General features: G+C 34.9%; 1 non-coding gene across 1 annotated transcript; it reads right to left on the reverse strand.

Annotated features, from left to right (window-relative positions):
* Positions 1–4723: 4723 nt before the first annotated feature.
* On the reverse strand, positions 4724–4827 carry LOC119053207 (U6 spliceosomal RNA). The gene has a single exon (XR_005083259.2). It is a non-coding gene; the product is annotated as a U6 spliceosomal RNA (small nuclear RNA).
* Positions 4828–15776: the final 10949 nt, after the last annotated feature.

The following is a 15776-nucleotide window of genomic DNA, read 5'->3' on the forward strand; positions in this document are numbered from 1 at the left end:
GCACTGTGGGCCTGCCACTCTTTCTGCTCAGAATTAACCTCGTCTAATACCTTATATATCTGAAGAACCGTAATGTACAGTTTAGAATATTTTAAGGACACTTCACACTATAAATGTTACTATTAATCCCCAATTCTCTCTCCCAACAAATGCGTAAAACCTTTGTAGTCAGAAGTTCTGGGTTGGAAGTAAGTCATTTTACCCCATCTAACCTTGGCAATGATTCCATAACCAATTAAAATATTTATATACAAGCAATGTATAAACTCTAAAGTGAAAATTTTTTTATTTTTTTCTTTAACTCTTCACAGAATCACAATAATTTCATGGACTCTCTTCCAAGCCAACAAGCATGGCAGTTTTTCCACTTAAAAAATGTACCACTTATTAAAAAAATATATAAAAGACAAAACTGTACATTGGTGTTACCACATTATCCAATATTTTTGTTTGTTTGCTTGTTTGTTTTATTTTTGAGCATATAGCTGATAATGATAACATGGAAATAACCTGTAAAATAAAATACAGCTGTTGTTTACCAAGTATTTTCATTTACGAACACCTTGCTCTGCCTGTCATTTTTCTCACAGCATCTTTAGCATCTTTATTTCTTAAGCTGCAGATCAAAGGATTCAACATTGGAATCACCACAGCATAGAACAACGACAGCACTTTGTCCCTTTCCAGGGCATAGCTCATACTTGTTTGGGAGCAAATGAAGAGAATTGAACCATAGTACAAGGTTACAGCTGTCGGGTGAGAGACAAAGTGGAGAAAGCCTTGAGATGGCCTTGGGTAGAGCGGATCCTCAAGATGGTGGTGATGATGAAGAGATAAGAAGCAAGAATCAGCATGGTGGGAGTAATGACATTGCAGGTAAGGAAGAAATTGAGCATGGTCTGGTAGCTTTCCTTCACATCACAGGCTGACTTTATAAGGGGAGGAAGATCACAGAAAAAATCATCAGTGATATTGTTCCCACAGAAGCTCAGGGTAAATGTGTTGCTGGTAATGATATTCGAATTAAGAAAGCCACCATGGCATGAAGCTGTATTCCTCTGTTTTTGCTCCCCAAATCCTTATGACCTGCATCTCTGAAGACAAAAGCATCTCCTTTGCTGGCTGTGTGACTAAATTCTTCTTCTCAGCTGGACTGGTCTATTGTGAATGTTACCTGTTGGCTGCCATGATATATGACCATTATGTGGCCATCTTCAAACCCCTGCTTTATTCCCAGACAACATCATAAATATATACCATCTCCCCTACTTTCCCATTAGATAATTCTCACTCTTATGTGCCTTGAAAATAACTTTGTTATTATGTGTTTTCTACACTATACTGTAGTATTTCTCTTTACATGAATATCTCTGCTAAGAAATTATAACAACTTTCGCTCCAGGTTATGGTTCATGTTTTTGTATTTCTAGCATAGGATTCTTTAAATTTTTGCTAAACAGAATTAATTTATTTAAATTGAATAGTTGTGTATCTTTCTATGAAACTGTCCACACTCACTCTTCCTTCATTTTCCTTCTGACCAAAGACAGGTATTTGAGGGACGAACAGGTTGAAGGGTGTAGTCTTTTTTTTTTAAAAGATTTTATTTATTTATCTTTAGAGGGGAAGAAGGAGAGAGGGAGAGAAACATCAATGTATGGCTGCCTTTTGTGCATCCCCTGCCGGGAACTGGCCTGCAACCCAGGCATGTGCCCTGACTGGGAGTCAAACTGCGATTGTCTGGTTCACAGGCCCATGCTCAATCCACTGAGACACACCAGCCAGGGAAAAAGGTGTAGTCTTTTGAAATGGAGCAGGATAAAGTTAAATGATCTACAAGGAGATCAATGCCTAGAATTAGACCACAATAGCATAATACTCAAGCCAACAAGTTCACCATCTTGAGAGCTGTAATGATGCTAGAAATTTATTTTCTCTTTCTGTGGTGTAGTCTTTGTATTTTCAGACTTACTAGAAAACTGGTACTATTAAAATATGGTCAGTTGTTATAGTGAAGTTCTTCATTTATTCAGTGGAGGAGAAAAATAATATTAATAAAATTTAATATATTTTAGAGTTAGAAAGTAATTTAAAACTTTATGGAAATAGAGTAAGATCGAAAAAAATTAAAACATAAACTATTTTAGTGGAATTTTGTAATGTTTTTTCAGTTTCATAGTAGAGTCATTCAGTTTAAAATAAGTTCTTGTTATAATTTAATTTGAATTAGTAATAAATTGCGCTGAAAAGTCAGATGAATAAGAGTGTATGGACTTTGTTCTATTTTTTAGGTGCTTTCAAGAAAAAATAATTTTTTAACTTGTCAAGAAAATTAATAATTATTTTATAATAGGGTCTTGGTGGAATTAAAATTTTGCATTGTATATTTAATTTAATATTTGTCACTATGGAAATAAATTTAAAGATGCAGTTTTTTATTTGGGATAATTAGGTTTCTCTCAGGTGGATCATGTTTTGGCTAAAGATAATATCATCACATGAAACAGTTAAAATCAACCAGGACACTTGTTATGCATTCAAGAGTATCAGTTCAATTTCATGAATTTGTAGGGGTCCCGAGAATCTCTTTCTTTTAACATGGAGTTGGTTCTCTCTTTTTTCAATGTACCTCAACAACTGCATCTCTATGCTACCTTAATGGATGAAAAAAATTGAAAAGTTTGCAAGTCTTTTGGTCGTGAATCACCTTTTTTCCTTCGAATTAGTTACTTTCTTCTCTAGATTTACCTTCCACCACTACTAGTCTTTCTGTTCTCCGAGCTTAGTGACATCAAACAACCCTTTCCTTTGCCCACATTGTTTCTTCCCCATCAAATCCCATGGCCTAGGCATTCCCTTGGCTGGACACATTTGCCATCTGAAACTGAAATCTGGTGTCTTCAAGCAATGGTTCTTTGACATCTTGTGCTTGAGATGTCTCCACCTACTGTACTCTAAACCACCTGTGCCTTTTATCTACCATGGTGCTCAGCTTTCATCGTTGTACCCATTTCTCTTTTAAATTGGTCCAAGTAGACCATGAGATTCTCTTGGGTGGGCACACTACTACTTTTCACGTTTCCAGACTAGAATAAACCTGACCCACAATACATATCTGAAGAATGTTTACTAAAGCGAGAGCACCTATTGTCTGGGCTCTGTCTTCGCATTTGGAGTTCTTTAAACATCCAGGGACTGTGGTTTTAGGAAGGTGCCTTTTGTTTTCTTCTCAGTGGCTTCCACCTACATTAACAACTGTCATGACTAGATTTATATTGGTAGCAAAAGGTCATTGACACAAAAACCATTTAATTAACTAGTATAAAAATTACCAAACTAATACATATGTATGCAAATATGTGAGGTAATATAAATGAAAAGTAAGCTTTCCTTACCATCTCCAACTCCCTATAGTTAACCACAATTACCAGTTTCTGGTTGGTATTTCTGAAAATGTTAATATATATGAAGCATATATGTAAATATAAATATTGTATACATAATCATATACATAAAATATACAGACATCTATACATATATGCTTGTTTTTGTGTGTGATTTTATACAAATAAGTTGATATTTATATCTTATAGAAAATTTTATATTAATTTATATAAATCCACCTTCTTTTTATTAGCTCTATATTATTCTATTCTATGTATGTATCATGATACAGCTCATTGATCCCCTCCTACTAGATAGTCAGGTTACTATCATTTTTTTCACATTGCAAACTGTACTATAATGTATGTTCTTGTATATAAACCTCTGTGCAGTAAAAATTATTTTGATTAAAGTAATATGGAGTTTGAATAGATATTTCAGAATTGACCTTAAGAGAGACTTTTGCAGTTTATACTGAAGAGGGGAATATTGGTTTATCCACACCCTCACTAATTTTTTATTATCCAATTTATATTTGGGAGACCACATGTGTTTTAATTAGCATTTATTTATGAGTTTGTGAACACAGATATCTTTGCAGGTATATTAAGAATTTGTATTTCCGAAGCACATTGGTTGTGTCTTCTTAGAAACTATCGTGTCTGAGTTTTCTTCTGCTCTAAAGCTCTCCCCAAGTCTCTTTTCATGCTTTTAATCTCTAGTTCTCCTCTCATTTCTAAAACCCTACTCTCCACACCTTGTTTTATCTTAAAAGTACCAAAAGTACCCAACTGTTCTTCGACATTTGAATATTTGAAACATACATTTATGCTATATGTTAAGCTACTTTTCCAGTTTTGCCATTATACACATTCTATTAGAAAGTACCCAGGACTGACATAAACTCATTTTTTCTTTTCTTTTTTTTTATACTTACAAGTTAATAAAATGTCTACGATAAACATATCTGATAGGTTTGGGTTGAGGTACCTGCCTATTTAGAGTTAATAATATCTCTTAACCTCTTTAACTGTTTTAGAAAAAAAAACTTTTGAAGTTAAAAAAAAGTTGTAAGTTTGAGATATATAAAGAATATTCATTTAAAAATATGGAAAACTCCCTGGCTGGTGTAGCTCAGTGGATTGAGTGTGGGCCTGCAAACCAGAGAATTGCGGTTCGATTCCCAGTCAGGGAACATTCCTTGGTTGCAGGCCAGTTCTGAACAGGGGACACAAGAGAGGCAACCATACATTGATATTTCTCTCCCTCTCTCCTTCCCTTCCCCTCTAAAGATAAATAAATAGAACCTTAAAAAAAAAGAACTTACACTTAAATAAATAAAAATATGGAAAACTTTCTGAATTTGCTTGTCAGCTCTGCACTGGGCAAGGCTAATTTTCTCTGTATCGTTCTGATTTTAGTAAATGTGCTAATGAATCAAACATTAACTTTCTGATTATGGATTCGCCTATACTAGTATAATAGTTTTTGTACGTAAATACATGTATGTGTATGTGTGGTCCAATATTTAACTAGTTTTACTTCTACTTGACTGATTTACTTGTTCTGAAGTTGATGAAAATCACTGAAATAATTTGGATTATGTCTTGTATATACTCTTAGTATTTACACTATTTCAGCCATCTTTATTCTATCCTAAAATAATAAAGATAATCTTGAAATGATAACGTTTCTGATATAATTTTTAACATTTAATCATACATGTACCTGCAAACATTGGAACACTTGCCATTAGATACCTGTGTTATAGTTTAGCATCTTGTTTTCCCCACCTTGTTTTTTAATGTATTTAAAAATTATGCATGTTAAAGCATCGTGCTCATATTTTAGCTTCCTTTAACGTATAGTTGAAAGCAAATATTCATTAGTTACATTTTGCATGAGTCTCTCGCTCTCTCCTTGAGGGGGGTGGGAACAGAAGCAAGAGGAAAAAGGTAATTGACCTCTTGACCAAGTCGTTCTGTTTGGTGAGGTTGTACCACACTGCCCTTGCGAGGTTTACAGTAGGAGCGGAGCAGAGGGCTGGAGTAGAGGGACTAACAGTGTTAGGATCAAAGGCCTAATTGTCTGTTTTCTTGAAGTTAGGGTTATTGGCAGCTGCCATTATACCATCCGCGCTGCTGTCACCCAGCACAGCCAACCAGCATGCGCTAATTGCAGTGGCCTTTTCATCAAGTAAGATCATCCCACTAAACACAAAGAGCTGTCTCTCCATTAGCACAGACAGTAGCCAGATAGATCAGCTGGGCTCCTTGAGTATGATTGGACTGTCATATTGTTATGATTTGTTCAAGTTTAGAGCATTTAGCAGATACCCTTTGCACCTCTCTTTGTACCTGAATACTATAACCTGACTGCCCCTATCATTTAAGAGGGTACTATAGCTTTTCAAAGTTCAGCAGCGCACAATTGCAGGCAGGCAACTGGTTTCTGACAAGAGATCAATACTGTCCTTCCAAACGCTGGAGTCAAGCTGCTGGGTCTGTCAGAGGGATGTGTGCTGTAATTGGATCATGGATGCTGCGAGTCATCTGAGTTTCCCTTCAGCACTGTCACAGCTGTCAGATGTCATCCCTTTGTACAGCTGTCACTGCGGGAGGGTTGGGGCTCTTTTTCCGTTCTAACCCAATGCAAATGTCCACTTAGCAGATGAATATTGAAGATATTAGACACTTCTTTATGCCTTTATGCAAAATAAAGATCTGTGTCATCTGTGAATTTCATGGAAATAAGTTGCAATTTATTCACTGTGAGAAAAGTGAAGTGAAGCCTGTAAAAATGAGAAATTATTTGGTTCAGGCTATTAAAAAAAAGGACTATTTCACAGAATAAACAACAATATGCAGATAGTTTTCTGGAGATGGCATGACTAATACTGTGAGGTATTTAGAATGGTCACCTGATATTTGGATGAGATTTAAAAATATATATGAACATTTTGTTCTGATATTCTTGGAAAAGAGATAGGTCTTGGACAGATTTATCTTTTTTTGAAATAATTAAAATGTATTGAAAAATATAAATATAATACTTACTTTAAATTAGCAATATGGGATTTAAAGAATCTAGTTATATTTAAGATGAGGTCAAGGGTTCTCAAGAAAGTTTAGAAGACAGGAATGACAGTTTCCATAAAAATAAGTATGTTGTTTTGGTCACAAAATTCTTTTTGTTTAGGTTATTATGAACAAGGTGGAAAGACATGTCCAGAGTTGGCAAAATAATTATATAAACAGTGAGTGGTTGTTCATTTGTCTGTTAATTTCAGTCAATTTTGCTTTGGTTTGAGTTTAAAAGAACACCCAAAGAGAAATGCATTTTAGTTCATGCATTTATGCTTATAAAACTCATTTTTAAAGTGGTGAATGGTTAATTTATGGAACAGTACAACTTGAGTCATGTATGCTTCTGACATGCAGTAAAACTACAGAGATGTCACCAATGTAACTTTAGCAGTTATATTCAAAATTCAGGAACTTTTATAACATTTAGATAGATACATGAAATGCCCTAGACTATCTCAAACTAAAGTACAATTTTTATATATATATTTTTTACCATTTTCTTCCTTTCTTCCTAAGCTGATGTCAGAATCGTTTCTGGATGGCCGACAGGGTGATTTTGATTTGGGTGGCTGACTTCCTTTTTCTTGAGGTCCAGACCACACACCGCCTTCTCTGTCAAACAGGCAGCTTGCACCAGCTCCAGTGACAGAGGAGCATGAATCTTATTTCCAATATCTAACCTCAGCATCCTGTCATTCACCAGGGGACTCTCTGGGTCAGAACCTCAAATATCCAAACTTTTTGCCTCCAAATGGCATTTTGGAGTGACCTCACTTCATTTGTTGTGGCTCATGTTTTTTGGAGCCTAAAATTAGTGACCGCCAAAATCAAAACATAAACATTTGGTCCACATTGTTGGGTATGGCAGTGCACAGGGAGGGAATGAGTGGCAAGCAAATGCACCCCATGTTTTTATTTAAATGATGATATGTTTGAAATGATTATAATATATACTAATCAGAATAGGAACTATTATGTTTTCCATTGCCTTAGTTAGCACTTTTCTGTCAGTGTGATTTTACGTTTATAAGCTAGATAAAAAAATCTTATGAAAATTTACATGCTTTACTTCTATGAAACAAATTAGCAATCAAATCTTAAGTTGACTATCACTGGTATAATAAAGTGCTCTTCAATAGTTACTTAGACAGAAAACATAGGAATGAATGAAGTCAAATTTTAAACTTAGCTTCTTAAGGTTATTCTTCTTGGATAACTGTGAACTTTATATGCAACTCCAGTGACTCAAGTAGACACTCCTCCTTTAAAAAAAAAAAAACAGGGTTTATGGCTAATTACATCAAAGATCCAAAACAGCCTTTTTTACATTTGCATTAATAAGAGTGTCACGTGACCATGTTGAAGTAAAGTATACATCAAAGGTAGATTAAAGGTTGGTTAAGCATCAAACCATGTTCCATATGTAAATTTATAGCAATGATGTGCTATAGAAAGATAGCTTACCCTCTATTTCTCTGCTACTAAATAAAATTAAAAATTCAAAACTCTGGTTTATGGGATTTTAAATGAATTTGATCTCTCTTTTGGGCAGGGCAAATAAGTGTTTTGTGATGTATTATTTTATATTTTAAAAAAAGACCATCGTTCTGGCTCATTTAATTTTGCGAGTGAATGATCTAAGATTAACTACAGACTAGTCAGTGCAGTTTAAAAGCTGAAAGCAATTTTCAGCCATAGATGGTAATGCCACATTCGGTCCACAACTGAATGACTCTAAATGACTGAGCTTCGAGGTCTTTGTATATGACCACAGGGCCTGATAAAGCCATAGGAACACAGTAAAAGCACAAAAATAGTTCCAATTTATTTGGTGCCATCACCTTAATGAGATTAATACAGACGTGTTCATGTGCCTAATTGGTGATTTTGTTTTAACTAGTGATGAAGGATTAAAACTTCAGGCAACAGGCTGCTTGCTAGAAAAGGATTTGAGCGGAAAAAGTTTTTAATTATAAAAGAAAGCTAGTGAAATATACCACTGCAAAGTTAATAATAATTCTTTTTTTAAAAAAAAATGAGCTGATTATAATGTGTACCCTGATTGTTCTTGCCATTTTGTGAGAAAGGGTGATTTTATGAGAATTACCGCATACGGCTTCCGCATACCAGTGGACCCTGTGGCGCCGTGCAAACACATACAGAACTGTTATTTCTGGTGAAGAGTGTTAAAACTAGTAAGCTCTGGCCCTCGGGCCACTGTATGCAGGATTTTATTCTAATTTAACATTTAATGAGTTACTACAGCTGGATGTCTTATGGCTTGCTGTCCGCATCCCAGTCAACCAGAGCATCTCTGGAGAAACTTCACCTACGAACTGAATGGGTGGGCTTCCTCCTCTCAGCCTCTAGTTGTGACCATTTAAATGCTAACACTTAAGCATGCTGCCAAAACACAAACACTCAGCCTAAGTCATTAGGATTTAATTATAAGGGGCAGCTGAGCCCAGTCTGAATTTGAATCTGAAAAATCTTGTTTCAAAAACTAAATCAGAACTACCCATCCTAACCTGTCACGGTCTGTCTATACCAGCCCAGTGAACTATGTTTAACTAAAACTGCAGGATTTATCAGAGTTCACAGGCTCACTGTCTTCACATTAGTGCATATTTTGATCATTACTTATGTGGCATAAGCATACATTTTATCTCGGTGGTGGTGGGGGTGGTGAGTTGTATACCCCATGCCCTGCATGTCTTTGGCAGCATATCTTAATTTCGTGTTTCAGAACAGACAGTGAATTAAAGGGACTATATAGCCCTACATTGCCAACTGAGTAAAACAACATTTTCCCCAAGAAACTTTTCCCGATGCTAAAGTGTCTTTTTGGTTAGGAAAAAAAAAAAGGCCTGAAATGCAAGAATTTGGTCTTTAATGCTCTATTATGAGCCATTTTAAAAGGACTCTGGGTAGTGATACCGTGCGGTGTACGATGCTACCTTCCCAGAGAATGAAGACAGAAATATATTTTACATTTCCTGTCAGATTGAACTTTAAGACATCCTGACTGCTTTCTCTATAATTTAAACATCACAGCCCAAATGGCAACATGCTTTGTTCAGTTCCAGTTGTGTGGAGTTTTAGTGCTTCATTGATTCAGGGGAAGGCTGAGGCTGGCACGGAGCAGGGCGACAGAATCACGCTCTCACTGCAGCATGTCAAGCCATTATATCTGGGACCAGAATGTCACCGTGGTCTCAATGGTTCGTCAGCTGAAGGATATGGTTAACAAATGTAAAACCAAACTTCAGAGGAGCTGGTTTTCTGTGCTAAGTGATCTGTATTCCCTCTGAATTTACTTTCCCTTAACCCCGTGAAATTAACAATACTTTCTGACATTCGACCCCCTGACCTCACACATAATAAGAATTTAAAAAGCACCATGCATGAGTGTGTCTCTGTAATGCAAAACTGGAAAAAATGACCATGTCACAGTTTTATTATACAAAACCTTCTCAATCTCCATTGCATGCTTCATATCTGAGTGCTCAGTTTAAAGTTATTACAAAGAAAAACACAATGTTAAGAGTTATAATTCACTGTTCGTGACTTTTATAGACAATAAATTGTAGCAAATACATATTGCTACCAAAAAGCTTTGTACTCCATTAATGTAGATATTTACCAAGATAAGTGTTAAAAATAGTCTGCATGAAGATTCGGATGGTTCAAAGGAAGGGGCTTCCGGGGAGCGGTTGCCAGGGGTGCAAGTACATGCACAACGTGTAGGTCTCAAGGTTTAAGAGGCAGAAGCAGGAAAGTGTTCTGTGGAAATGATTTTGTGTTATCAGGCTCAGGGGATGACAGCATACAAGAGTAAGAACAAGGTGCTATGTGGCTTTTTCTTCACTGTGAAGTAAAGATTGGCAGCTGGAAGTAAGGCTTACAGACAGACCTGCACACAGGACCTCTTCACCTAGGACTCATAATCACTACTCAAAGGAAAACGCATTTACCAGGGAAAAGCGGCTGTAGCCATCAGAGGGGTGCTTAAAACACCACTTAAATATCACTTTATACGCTATTACTTGCAAACTGTGGCTTCATATTAAATTATACTTGCATAGGCTTTTGCTTAGGTGCTGATAATGCTTTTGAGGTTGCATTGGTGAAGAAGAATTTAGGCTGCTTTACCAGAGACGTGACCAGAATACTCCATGCAGCTGACAGTGACAGGGTGAAAAATTGCAGAACTGTACTTTCTTTCCCCATATAGATTGTAATTTTAATTGTCATTGTAGCCCTTCTGTTTTAATTATGGGACTTATTTGATATATACCAGGACATCGTATTGAATGAAAATATGGTGCTATAATAGTCTCTTTATAATTAATGACCACATGTAGATCTTGGTGCATAAAAGGGAAGGAATAAATGAACAATTTATTTAACTAGGTTTTGGATTTCTTTCTGTCTTCCAGTGAATATAAAATGATTCCAGGGCTTCTAAGAATGTTTGATGTAAGACCTACACGAAATATCTAATAAAATTACTTTAGGCTAGATTACAAAACACATTATGTTTTAAAATGTTCTGCCCACAAATGGTAAAATTTATCAACTTAGCATATTAGTCTTTTAACATTTTATCTTAAACAAATAATCTTTTAAATTTATTTGCTGAAGTATTTTAAATGGCTCCTTAAACAGATTTCACTTGTGATACAGATCATTTTTACAGGTGAAATCAAGTTTCAGAAAAAAAAGACTTTTGAAACTTCATTTATCAAACTGTAAGAAAAAAAAATCTGAACTTTTGCTTTGAAAATACAATGGATCTGTGCTGCAATTTCCCACTGCAGGAAGAATAAATTTTTCTCCATGACTACTACTAAACAGAAGCCGTTTCTCTACAAATCACAAAGAAATAGTCTGTTCATAGGCAATTTAAAGGCCCTGAAAACTGTGAAGAGGAAACGGAAAATGACTAAAGCTTAACGTTGTTCTCAAACTATTACATAACAAGATTGCCAAATAGAACACTGTGACATAAATATTCTGGGCTCATATACATTTCAAGAGAGACAGATCTCTATGGATTTCTGGAAAGCAGACCTATTTGTCCAGGGTCTGTCACTGTAGAACAGGAAAATGCCCCTGACAAGCTTCTGCTAATTTTATTGTGGCACAGAGTCCTGTGCATACATCCTCTACTGTGTGACTGCAGTTCAATTGCAGAGCACAAGGAAATTGGATCGGCAGAGACAGGGACTACCCTGGGGTCAGCTGTGACCATGCCGCTTCCATGTGATGTCTAGTTGGGGTGATGGTGTGTAAATAAACGCAGAGAATTGCAAATCTTGTCATGGCCACGCAGAACAGCTCAAGCATTTAAAGATGGTTGCCCGCAAACCTCACTGGAAGGTGGTTGCTGTCTGTGGTGGCTGAGGAAATACTCAGTTCCCTGCCAGAGTCGTCTTCTTGACATATCCGAAAGTACTGACCCAGCATCATGTTGCCGAAGGGATTAATTACTAAACTGTTTTTCATCATAGTGGAAAATAAAGGCACAAACTGATCGTGTTGAATATGGTGCTCTTAAAGCTATCCTGCTGACACCAAATACACTTTTTACTTATATTATCCTACTTTGATTGATTTGCTTTTTTAAAAATGAAGTAAAGGATCTTAATGTCCTACTGTTTATTGAATTTGGCATATTAAGTTCTGAGTTCTTGTCCTTATTATGAACTTTTCTAATGTTAGAAAATAAAATATTATGGAATTCACATTTTCTGCTTATGAATCTAATTTTATTTAAATACTACTTAGAGTACTCATTAAAATATACTTAGGTTTCCCTATCTTCAATCAATAAGATGTACATTTTACCAGTTTTGCATTTATACATCTCTGTTTTTCTGTTACTTTTTCCACATGACAATTACCTTTCATTACAAATTTATAAAATCATTTACATTTTAGCAGTTTAAATGTTTCTGCTGACATTTTGTAACTATTACCCTCTTCTAGAATGGCATATGTTCAGGCAGTTAATAAAAAATTAAATGGAATAGCACTAGACATAGCGAAGCTTTGTATCAGAGTGTTCTCCACATTTCTGAAAATACCATCTTTGTGTGGCAAACTGTGAAGTGAGGTTAGGGCTATGCCAATATGTGTATTTGTCACAACTGTCAGAGAGACCGCGAACTAGCCAATCACACAGCCCTTAATTAGACAGTTATATTTTGCTTTTTAGAAATTGTCCTCATGTAAAATGGTGTCTAAGATTCAAGAAAAGTGCTGAGAGCTAAGAGGGTGAAGAATGCCAGTAGAAAAACACTTTAATATTCTTGAAGAAGATTTATTAACTGCTGCTTAATTTCTTAACTATAGTACTGAAATATGCAATATAAAAATTTTTATAAATTCAGCAGGAACGAACCATATTGTAAGGATTATTGAAATAGCAATAGGCTGAATTAAATATTGATTGCCATTATATAACATGTTTTCATATTGACTTTGAAATTATAAATTAAAAACATCCACAAAATGAACATTCACAGAGTATTAATATCATGGATGCTTTAAAATTTTTTATAGGTTCACTATTGTGACATTTTATTCATATAAAAATTCTATTTAAATTATTTCTTAGTGAAAGTAAATTGTGTTTTTCTCAAAAATTACTTGTGCTCTTACATTTTTTTAAATTTTAGAAACATCTACGCTGCATGCATAATTTTCTATTTTGTAAAAAATTAATTCAGAATTTTTCATAATCAAAGTAAAATATATTGAATACCTTGTCATATTTTAAAACATGATTTGAACTTATATAATATATTTAGACACAGTTATATAATTTCATGGAGAATGAAGCAGACAAAAATATACTAGTAAATTTTGTCTGTGCAGCTGTTTTATCTTTGTATGTATTTTCCCTGTCTGTGAAAATGTACCCTAATATATCCTTTTACTGCTCTTATCACCATCCATTTTTACATTTTCAAAATTGGAAATTAAAATTATATTTGTCTTTCAAGTAATAAATCACCTACATATTCAGTAATGTTTGCCAGCAATATTGCTGTTGGATAAAAATATGATGAATTATATAACCTCCCATATACACAGAAGTAGATCGGTAGGATTTTTGAAGTATTGTAAAACTTATTCCAACCTTGTTTCTTTTATATGATTTCTAAGGTCTTAATATTTTAAGCTAATTCCAACCAGAGTGGAAGCTTTTCGGATTTCTAGAACCTAAGAAAGTCCTAAAAATTCCCAATAAATTAAAAGTACATTACATTACAAAAAACTTTTCCTGAGAAATTAACAATGAATGCTAACACAGATGGAAGAAATCTGGCTTATTTGTTTGTTTCTTTTCAAAAGTAGAAATTTCATGTATTTTATGAGTAAAACGATCTAATTTAGGGTAACCTGCACGGTTCACCCATTTTAAATCTTTATTCAATAGGCATATCATAGAAGTTTTAACAGTCATAGCAGATTAACCTTGCCTGTGCTTCTGGAGGCTAGTCATCTGATGAATTTACATGCAGCTGGATGAAAATGCTATTTGGAGAGAGATTGAGAGTTTATTTGATTAAATCCCTTTCTCCACTACCTTGACCTCTTTCTTGTGAAGTAATCAGAACTGTTTAGCAAGAATATTCAGGCATTAATAATGAATTGCTTTTGAGCTGATTTCTTCAGCATGAAACAAACCCATTGGTGCCTCTGCTTTCCCCTCCCCTTCTCTTTTTAATTAGTGCTTTATTTAATTAATGCTATTATTAGAAATAGGAAGAAATATATCTTGGAGGAGTTTTGTTTTATGATTTGTTGACCATTTTGCTATTGGATCACTAATCACTCTGGTTTCGCCTTCCTGTTCTCCCAGTAGCCATCGCCCCACAATCTGTATAAAGATGGAATGTGTTAGGAAGGGCCAAATGCTTCAGTGTGATTGGACAGCAGTTTCATGCTTTTTTCTTACCAGTTATAAAGATGGTTGTGGGAGTTCATAGGATATTCTGATCTTAAGTAGTGCCATTGTTCATAATTTTCTTGTTTGTGTATTTATATATTTTTACTCCATAAAGCCTTGGCTTCTAACAATTTTGAAACTTTATTTAACCAGTTCACAATTACTTTAGTTTTTAAAAAAATACATTTTATTTATTACTTTTAGAGAGAGGGGAAGAAAGGATGAAAGGCAAGGAGAAAAACATTGAAACATGCAAGAGACACATTGACTGGTTGCCTCCCACACACCTCCAACTGGGGACCAGGCTCACAACGTAGGCATGTGCCCTGACTGAGAATTGAACTGGTGACCTTTTGGTTCACAGCTCAGCACTCAGTCCACTAAGCCAGGGCTCATAGTTACTTTTCTAGGCAATTATCAGATCATATTTCACACAATCTTTGACTCTTAAGAGACTTTAGAGATGATCTGGTGCAGGCTAATTTTAGAAAAACACAATTATCTGTAAGAAAATTAAATTAATTCTTTATCTGGGGTTGATTTCAAATTCGGTCCAGGACAGGGAAAAGAAGTACAAGGTATGGCTGTTGACCTCTTTCAGTTGAAATACATTGGAAAGATAAGATATTCACATATAATTAATTAATTAATTTGTAACTAATACTAGTGATAGACGAATGAGATAGGAACTCTGACCCTAAAAGTTGAGAGGCAGAATTTTCCTCCTCCATCTCACTGAAGTATTGATAGATGAATCTCAGGCTTTGGCCAAAAAAAGTTGGTTAATATTTGGAAGCTAAAATAACTTTCAAGTTACTCCAACATGAAGGAATATGAACAGGCAGAAATCTTTAAAAGTATAGTTCTGTTGTGCTTGGGGTATTTAATGCTCTTGATAGTTGGATTTTTTGACAGGTGGCAGATTTGCCATATATGTACCCTACTATACTCTTCACTTATTATAAAGCTACAGTATCTGTCTTCATACCAAATTAAGTCTCATTGTAATTTGTTTCTTAATAACATGCACTTCACTGTAATATGTAAAATGGTTGGCTTTTATGAACAACTCTATGGAAGAGCTGTACAGTATCTCATTTGCATTTAGCAATTATATTACATTACAATATACTAAGCTGCAGAAAATCTACTCTAGCAGCATAATTTAAAATAATAATTCCCAGTGCTTTGCAAGTAGGATACAAATCAGATTACAATAATACAATGTACTATTTCTCTGTTGAGTAAAATAGAATTGGTTCATTGTTTTTCCCTCAAAAGTGCTTAAGAAAGACTTAATTTTTTAACAGTGAGAACAGCATTATATTGAGAGGGAAATAGAATTT

The sequence above is a fragment of the Artibeus jamaicensis genome, unplaced genomic scaffold (assembly GCF_021234435.1).
Source record: "Artibeus jamaicensis isolate MK-2021 breed Jamaican fruit bat unplaced genomic scaffold, CSHL_Jam_final contig_1832, whole genome shotgun sequence".
Classification (NCBI taxonomy): Eukaryota; Metazoa; Chordata; class Mammalia; order Chiroptera; family Phyllostomidae; genus Artibeus; species Artibeus jamaicensis.